This window comes from Ochlerotatus camptorhynchus, unplaced genomic scaffold (genome assembly GCF_037179485.1).
Source record: "Ochlerotatus camptorhynchus isolate MF236.1 unplaced genomic scaffold, CSIRO-AGI_Acam_v1.1 ptg000071l, whole genome shotgun sequence".
Classification (NCBI taxonomy): domain Eukaryota; kingdom Metazoa; phylum Arthropoda; class Insecta; order Diptera; family Culicidae; genus Ochlerotatus; species Ochlerotatus camptorhynchus.
This window is the reverse complement of record NW_027040561.1, coordinates 1,812,030-1,822,027: the sequence shown is the minus strand read 5'-3', so window position 1 is coordinate 1,822,027 and position 9,998 is coordinate 1,812,030.

The window sequence follows — 9,998 nt, the reverse complement described above, 5'->3', positions numbered from 1 at the left end:
TGAATGGAAGAAGGTAGCGAAGAAAGCCGAAGACGTTTCAGAAGTAGCATAACTTGCCGATGACGTCATGGTTGTCAAAGTTCGGGTGGTCGGATATCGGCATGAGAAGAAAACAAAACAGTCGACATTCAACGGTTTCTCTCGCGAGCAGCGTTGCCAGGCTGCAAGATTTATCTGGCACAGCCAGAAAAATTTTAGCTCTGCCAGACAGATTTTTTGAGAAATCTGGCAGCTTCCCATGTTAATTTGCTGTGCCAGATTTTTGCCAGACATTTTTTTCGGGTTTTGCCAGATTTTTTCAAAATAAGCCTGGCATCTCTGCTCGCGAGCAGCGATTCCAACATTCCGGTTTTTCCGAGATTTTATCAGTTTTTTTTTACATGCCAGCGGAACAACCAAAGGTCGACATAATATATATTATCGTTTTGTGGAAGTCTAATAAATTTACGCTATGAGAAAATCCAATGAAAACGTCATGGTTGAAAATGTGCTGGATCAAGGTTTGCATACTTTCCTTTCAATCTTCACATTGAGAAAATAATACCGAACTCGGTTTGATTTCAACCGAGTTTTTATCTGCTGAACACTCGGTAGGCTGTTCGATACAAAGAAGAATAACCGAGCTGTCGTTAGTTATTTTTTACCCAAAATCTCGGTCGACGAACAATAAACTTACGCTGAAATAACCGAACATCAGTTTACCTCGGTTTACTCAAGAATTACCGAACGCTGAAGGAGTACAAGGGGTACGTTTTGAAGTAGTACCAGGGGTAAATACATATTCGTCATCTGCATTAAAAATGGGACTGAAATCCAAAATTTCATCAATTTTGGTACACTGGAACTATTTTAAATAAGTACGATGTACGATTACACTAGCAAAAATCGCCATCTTAGCGCCCATCGGTGGGACTTTGTATGCACACTAACTTTAGATTGCTGGAGTCAGTAAAATTTTACTGGGTTTTTGAATTGCGGATCCCCCAGTAATCATCACAGCAAAAATTTGCATTACCGAACTGTCCGTAAAGTCAATCTGTCAAAAATAACTGTTCATTCAGTAATTAGTTCGAGTTGCGTATACTGGAACGCCCAGTAATTTTTTTGTTTATTTTGTTGCAATTTAACTGACAAGACAGTTATTTTGTTAATTCTTGTACCGTGTTACCCAGTTATATTAAAAGATTTATCATTTAATTTATTTTAATAATAATAAGATGCCCGAGAGGAAAACCATGTATTTAAATGTTAAATGCATTTTATGTTATTCATATTTTCAGGATGCTGATAGGAAACAACAACCATAAAATCAATACAAACTACGGAGAAACTTATCGCCCGAAGTTGTTATGTTTCCTACCTCCATAAAAACTGACTTAAAGATTACAAAGAATTGCTTGTCGCTTGATCGAGATGAAGACAGCCAACGACATGCACAACATATGAAACATTCCAAGAAATTCCTTTTCAAAGGAATAGTGACGTTCTTCCAGGAGATAATTTCACCGGTGTTGCCTTCAGGGAATTTTCCACGGACGTAAAGTGTAGGAGTTTCAAGGTTTAATGTTGGTATTGGGTCATCTAATAGAATCGAAAATAATTTAGTCACAAGTCATAGCCAAATCATGCACTATACGTACTTGAATCCATTCAACAATTCCGTCATGATATAATTCATGGTTTCTCACAAATTTTCACAAAACTGCGCGATAAAACACTTGCTTCCGGATTTTACTGAAGCTAAATGGCGGGGGGAATAAAATTGCCAGGTTATAGTTTTACAATTCTCGGTCGGTAAAACAAAAAGGCTATTTCGCTGACCAGTCGGTAAACAAATAAAGCCTACTTTGTGCACAGTAATTAGTTTTACTGACTTTTCGTGAAATCTAGAAAATTTAGAAATTACCGACTTTCTCAGTAAATATCAAGGAATCAAAAATATCTCGAAATGACAAAATGACAAGCGATCAACGAACCGAATAATAACGCTATGTCAGAAGTGCAAAGCAATAATGATATAATCTTCTTCTTTCTTTTTCATGACAAGCAGCCCGTGCGACACAACTCACTCCGGGCGGTAGAAGGAAACGAGCAGATTGTTGGCAGGCTACTTCACGAAGTAAAGCCGAAGATGATACACGTGTGTTTATGGGATTTTTTTTGTTATGTCTTTTCTCGGTTCATATCAAGCTGTGTCCTCATCCGTGTATATTGCAACAAAGCAGGCAAGCAATATATCATTATCCTTCTACCACTCGGATCGAGCTATGTTACAGAGCGAGTTTGTCATGGTAGTCGTAGCAACCGTTTAGTCTGTATCGTTGGTTGCTTTATGTGTTTGGATTCGCTGGTAAATATATATTCTGTGTACACAGAAATTCAAAACAACCCAAAATTAAGTTCTTTTCACTCATCTCCCATGTTCCGTACGATAAGCCAAATTTGGGTAAACCGGCTCAAAGTAGTTTGCATTTAAGGACGGCAAAAAAAATTACCCATCGCTAAGTTATTTTCAATTTTTTCTACCCAAAATTAAGTTCAATTAACTCAAATTTGGGTATATCGCATATTACTCAATTTTGGCTTCTCGTACGGAACTAGACGGTTGAGTCGAATCTTTCGTTCTATTTTTGACAACAATAGCGAGAGGAAATGAAACGGGCAGAGGTCAAATAACTCAAATTTGAGTTTAAAAAACCCAAGCGGTGGGTAGTTTTGTTTTTCTGTGTACAGTATTTTGCATCGAACGATACCGAAGTTCAGTTTGTGTTTTACATAACGTCGGTTATTCATCAGGTTTAAACTGCATTTTCAGTAAATCTTTCGTTTTACCGTGCAAGCCCAGTACAAAAAAATACCGAACAACTAAATGCTGGATTAGTGTGTGGGAGTGAACTGTCAACGAATAGATTTAGTGTCAACGATCAAAAATTTAAATCTTGCTTTAAAAATCGTGATGAATATCTACGGGATCGATAAAAATATCGTTGTGTTCAGAAAACAAAGCTCTATCAGATGATGTATAAAAATCAGTATATTTTTTCGAAGTTAAAGTACCCAATTTGGGGAGCAACAAGTTCGTGCAGTGGAGAAAGGTTGTTTACGGATCAGGGACAAAACGGATATGCCACATTTTTTCCTTGATTTGGTTTCCGCCAGGGAGGCGGCTTTCATACACACAAAGAAAAATCGTTAGTAAAATTAAAAAAAGCATCGGTGAAATTAAAAGTTTGCGTTAGTTCTTTTTGGTAGAAAGCGGTTAGCTTTTAAATCGAAAGTTCGTCAACTATCAGTTTAAAAGTTGCCCGCTCATGACTTTTAAAAGTTTAAACTTTCAAAATAAATTGTTCTACTGTCAAATTAAAAGCGTGGCATGGTTGAAATTAAAAGCGTATTACTCTTAATTCAAAACAAACTTTTGACATGAAAGTACGGTATACTTTAAATGACAATAATTGTTATTTTTAATGCAAATTAAATATTTTTATTTCAAAAGTAGTATATTCAATATAGTAACATCCTTTTAATTAAAAATTACAAATTCATTTATTTCTCTATTTTTATTCACAATTTGATATCATTGTTTGGTTCCGCACTGCATATTCGTCGGATTGGGTAGGCAGTTTTTTTAGACAGCAGGCTGGTATGGATCGACATTTTTCACTTGAGATCCTTGTAGTACTGATTGAGGGCACTTCTCTCGGCGTCCGTCAGCTAAACCTGCTGCTGCTAGGGCCTTCTCTAACATCTTGCACCGCTGTAGGCTACGAAATGTCTCCGATAGACAGTGTATGATTGATGCTCGTGGCCTACTGGCGATTCGCCACTGCCTGAGGATGCCATTTTCCGCAAATTACTGGTCCAAGCGTGTTTCTCATCCTACAATTTCAAAAGCAATCAATAAATATTATTTGTTCCACGGAATAGAATTTCAAATTACCGGATTGATTCGCCCGGAAAAGGATCAACGTTGGCCGGATTCCCTCTCGGCTAAATTAATGATACCTGCGTATAAGCAATAATCAGTAATTCAATTATGCAAATTATCTGATTTCAAAAATTACTTACGGTTTAATAAAAAATTGCTCTCCCAAACTACAATGTCAAGCAGCTGCAACTGAAATGAAAAAAAATCTCTTTTTCGGCCGTATGGCACACTCCGCCAGTGCAGAAGTACATGGGTTCTAATTTGCAAGCAGTTACAGCGTTACAGACCAAATCTTCACACTTTCTAGTACAAGTTAAAAAAACTGAAGTTTATGTAGCTCCCGTTTTGCGCGTTTTTCTTTTTGTTTGCTCACGCTATCCTAAAACTACCCAAAAATGGGTAGAAATCAACACATGAAAAGTATTTTTGACAGTTAAACAATTTTCAATTTGAAAATCTGCGCTTTTAAAACTACAAGTTAAAATTAAAACAATCACTTTTGAATTAAAAACAACCTTGTTGTATCAAACATTTTCGTAGTTAGAATAACGATTTTTTTGATACTTTTAAATTGAAAGGTTAATATTGTTACCGATACAGTTTTTGTTTTTTGTGTGTACCTATCGACCCCATCAACTCATGAACCGGGTACCAACGGCTTTATTCCCATTTGTTAGTTGAATCTCGGCAAGTTTCTCACTGAGATTCAGCAAAATAAAATGCCATGCTTGTTGGCGGTGCCAATCTCCGCAAAAAAAAAAAACAAGCCGAGATTGAAGCAACAGTTTTCCCGGGAAAGATTAGTTCAACCATAGAGGTAACTCTTAGACTAGAAGGTCCAGAAATAACGTGCTCAACTTTTTGGCACAGCTCTGGTACTCTCTTCGGTCCCAAGCTAATCGATGCACCCTTCGAAACATAGGAAAAACCAATAACCCCTCATTTTATTTGTCAAACTTTCATAGCGAATCAAAACAAATATTGCTAGAATTTCGACTAGAATGGGGTACGTTAATCGTTTGCTTGGGACGAATAGGCTAGTCAAGTAGTGAGCCAATTTTAAATCATTAGTTTCGTATTGATTGTTGGTTTTACTCTGGGTACTGCGAACTAATTCAAAATGTTTGTCATCTCGGAGCCGAGTCAAACTGTCAAACGGGAGCCAAACATTCAAAAGAGCTCAGAAGTCACGTACACGGAACCGAAAAATTACCCAAAATTAAGTTCTTTTCACTCATCTCCCATGTTCCGTTCAATAAGCTAATTTTCAGTGAACCGCTTATAGTAGTTTGCATTTAGCTACGGCAAAAATAATTACTTACTCGTGTGTATTTTCTACCTAAAATTAAGTTCAATTGACTCAAATTTGAAAATATCTCATATACTCACTAGTAGCTTATTGAAAGATAGTCATGAGAAAGTCAAATCTCTCGTTCCGTTTTTGACAACAACAAAAAGTGAGAGTGGGATGCAAAACTTAAAATTACCCAAAATTGAGTAAAAAGAACTTAAATTTAGGGTATTTTTTTTCTCTGTGTAGGTAGTTACTGTTTAAACCACAAGTAAAGGTGTTGCCACCTACTGAAAACAAATTGAGAATTATAATTATGAAACTGTCGAAACATCAACCTTAGTAGGCGGATAATGTCGAGGGGGGCGACACATCTAAATCTCAAATTGAGATGCTCAATAAATCTCACACTAGCGAATAAATCTTCGAAAAATCTTCTTTCATTTCTCGCATCTACTTGCATCGCGCATCATCTTTTTGTAGGAAATCTTCAAAATCGTGATAAATCTTCTTTCTATCTACTCAGCGTACGCGCAGCTAGCCACAGCAAAACACAATATTTCCTGCAGCGTAGATAGAGTCGTCCCCCTCGGATAATGTAAATCATCGAGCGTGATGCTCGAAAAAGTGTTTTATTTGATATTATTAGTGCCAAAACTGGGTTGCTGAAACAAGAATGTAATCAAACTTTATAAGAGCCATGTGAGCTTTGTGGGCATGTATACGTTATTTCTGGAGCAGAGAAGGAGGAGCCAAGAGTTCATTTGACAGCATGTATATACAATTTCGTGAGCCGTTTTAGCAAAACAATTTGAAACTTCGGAAGATTTTCAAGATGTTTTCTAGCTCCCTTGAAAAATAAAATCGGCTGAGTTCGCAGTACTCAGGTTTTACTTTATGATGTGATTTTCCCCAAAAATCAAGTATTTCCATTGGAGAATTTTGCACCCATCATTCATATAACAGTTCTCAAAGCTTTTCTTTTTTTTTCCTTTGGTTTGTTTTTTCCGTCGATCTTGTTTTCCGTGCTGAGCACAATGCTACCGACGTGCCAGGAAGGCAGCTCTCCCACACCTGGACCCTACCTATCGACCCATCAACTCATGAACCGGGGACCAACGGCTTTACTTCCCTTCATCTTCAGCGCGTTTGGCTTCGCTTTCCCTGAGTTGCACGGACGTACGACTGTTTATTTGAACTGTATATAGATAGGAGCATTGTCAGGACATATTTTGGGAATCTAGCAGGTAAGTGTTAGATCTCATAAGTTAGGATTATAGCTAATGGAATATATTATTTTCTAGATGGTTTGCAACATTGTGCACATGAACTCGTTCCTAGAAAGCTACCTAATCAATTTGGAACGAATTCTCATCTCCACTAAAAATGTAAAATAAATCGACATAGTGAAACAAGTTGGACGAGAAAGCAGCGGAACACCTACGTGAAGGTGCCAAGGATGGTGACCATCTGAAACAATTTCGGAGGAAGTTAAACGAGAGAGGTCCTAAAGTTGGATAAAAACGATTAATACCAGTAAAGAATAAAATGTTTTATAATTTAGTTGTAATGAGAACTTTTAATGATTAACTGTTAATGAAAAAAATCTTCCAGTTACTCCCAGCCGAGCTCCCAGCTTTATTAGGCTTCCATGTTAAATTTAAAATGGTTAGAAAAGTCAACAATGTTTTGTCGGTAGGTACGGCTAAATCTTCATCCTGGTTGACTCACGAAACGCTATAAATTGTATGCTTCGTTGAAATGCCTGGCGGTGGTGGAGGTTCAATCTTGATATTCACCGATTCCACATTGATCGAGCCATTCTCATTCATCAAAACGGATTGTGCAGCTTCTCAACAGTTCGCAGGGTTGGTCCCGAATTGTCAATTTTCACATTCAAAATGAATCTGAAACTAGCATTAAAAATATAGTTTATGAGTCACGCTTAAATGCCATGATTAAATGGCATAAAGTTTACCTTATTACATGACAATTGATTCAGGGATTCCATATTCGTTGAAGATTTCATCGATGCTCATCAGCAAGATTTTGATATCCTTCATCACCAACAACCCGTGGATGACGCGTCTACGCTCCTGATCTGGTGGCTCGGCATTGTTCTTTTTAGCTTCATCGTTTAGCATTCGCTGGCCGATGTGGAACTTTTCTTTTATATTTTCCTTCAACACATCCATGTTTATCGCTTCGACCAACATTACGTTCTTGGGTTCGCACTACTGGATCTGCATTAGCAATGAAACCAGGACTGAAACTCATGTATTCGATCGACATCTTAAATTCAACCACCTGTCGATTCTCGAACTCCAACTTTTTCGCTCCACCGAGAATCTTGTGTCCGACCGTTCCCTGGCCCTAATAAATTTGTTATGGTTATTTTGCTTAACGACGTGTTTGGGGTATCTCCAAAAAAAAAAAAAAAAAACTAAGTGTGTACGCGATTCAAGCCGAGATTGAAGCAATAGTTTCCCCAGGAAGGATTATAAAGCTCGTTATAAAGATAGTTTTACTTTATGAAACGATTTTCCCCAAAAATCACCTGTTTCCGTTGGAGAATTGTGCAACTATCAATCATAACAGTTCTCAGAGCCAGCAAAAGTTTCTCTGCAATCTTCCAACAAAGGTCTGTATAGAAATCTAAGCGAAGCAAAAAACTCATACAAAATACTAAATTTTTCACCTGCTTGAAAAACGCAATTGGCAAATGTTTCACTTCGCTTTGAACTGTAAACAGAAACGATCCAGCGAAATCTAATTTTGTAGATCGTATCTTTTTCGCTTGCGTTTATTTTTTTCGCACATGCAGCGCTAGCGAAAAGGAAAGCAGCTTAGCGAAAAGTTGACGTTTTGAGAAAGAGCATATCTGTCAGATTTTCACTTCACAGGAGGTGTAAACTGATCGATGAACTGTAAACTGCGAAAAAAGGAAACTGGAAAATGTTCCACAAGCATTTTTTCACAACCTTTTTCGCTAGCGATTATGATTTTTCGCGTGCTTCAAATTTCGTTTCGCTTCGATCTGTATACTGTCGTTCAAGTTGGACATCGGAAAATCCCACACACGACATTCGATTTTACCCTCGTTCTGTACACTGTAACTGGAAAGTACCCATTAATGGGTGAAAAAGTGCCCATTTCGCGGTAAAGTAGGTAAACTCATAAAATGGGTAAAACGTCTTTACCCACTAATGGGTAAAGAGCTTATACGTCAAATCATGGGGTACTTTTTACCCATTTCCAGAATGCATTGTTTTCCGTAACTGGGTAAAAAGTACCCCTTTTTAAATATATTGATGGGACTTAATCTGAAATTTGAGAATTAGCAATAATTTTAAAATCAATCAATAAAATGGAAACTACAGATTACTGAACTTGGTTTTTATTGAACATCATTGATATAATTTATGAAAACAACGATGAAACCAAACGATTGACTATCTGACGGGTGCTGGTCGTTGTGATTCCATAACATATGGGGGCTTATTACGGATGTCACTTCACGGTGAAAACTTGTCACTTGTCGTCACGGTGAAGTGATTACCATTTGATTTGCACGGCAATCACGGCTCTTATTATGAGTATCACTTCCTTATCACCGTGTAGTGACACCCGTAATAAGGCCCATGATCTCGATGAAATCAATAATTTTCTGCACTTCTGCTGGCGGACGAATGTTGAAAACAGTGAACACTTTAAATAGAGTGTCCAGCGCGCGGATGGAGTCAATTCCACCGTGGATGAGTTGAGCGTCAACGTAAATGAAGTAATTGTTGCCGTTGAAAATCAGATGGGGCGCCACATCAACGTTAGCATCGACATTCCAGGCAACATACTTCATTAATTGTTCTTGTAAAGGTGTTTCAGCATCCTGCAAAAAAAAAAAAATGAACGCCTTTCTAACAACAGCAAAATCTAGTGTAATGGATTTATTACCGAGATACATCGAATAATCGGAGCCGCTAGTTCTGCTTCGAAGTCTGTAGACTCCTCCAAGGAAGATTTTCACATATTTATCACTTTTTTACTAAAACGGAACAAAGGCACTCGACAAGGCACACCAAGTATACCAGCAACGTTACGGAGCAACAAAGATATTTTTCACCCAATATAGGGTAAAAATGTACTCATTTTTGATCCCTGAACAGTTTTCGGAAATGGGTGAAAAAGTACCCATTATTTGAAATTTTCATTTACGCATTTTTTGACAGCTCCATACACTACCACAAAATGGGTACTTTTTCACCCATTAATGGGTACTCACCAGTTACAGTGTACGTTAAACATAACGTCGGACATAGTGCGCTGAATAGCGCATCATTGTGTGAATACAGCGCACTATGTCCGACGTTATGTTTAACGTACAGAACGAGAGTAAATTCAATTGGCGCGTGTGGGATTTTACGGTTTTCTACTGAAACGATAATACTAGACTTAATGCCGAAACTGCAAAATGCGAGGCAAAATGCTTGTCGATGCTGTGTACTAGAACTCAGTTTTGGGTGAACTCAAACGAGCGTGTAATCGAGGTCGACATTGCGATTGGAAACAAAAACACTATTGTGCCGGCGCAGGGCTCTGTCGATTTATGCTGGTGTTGTGTTGTTCTCTCGGTTCTCTCGCAGCAGCATAATTCTCTCATCTGTACTCTCTCGTGCAGTGGATTTTGGCCAAAAGATCCGCCGACGCTTGACACAACTCTCCCAATTCGAAACGCGGTGTGACGTTCCACTCGTTTTGCAAGCGTATGAAGAAAAAGTAGAT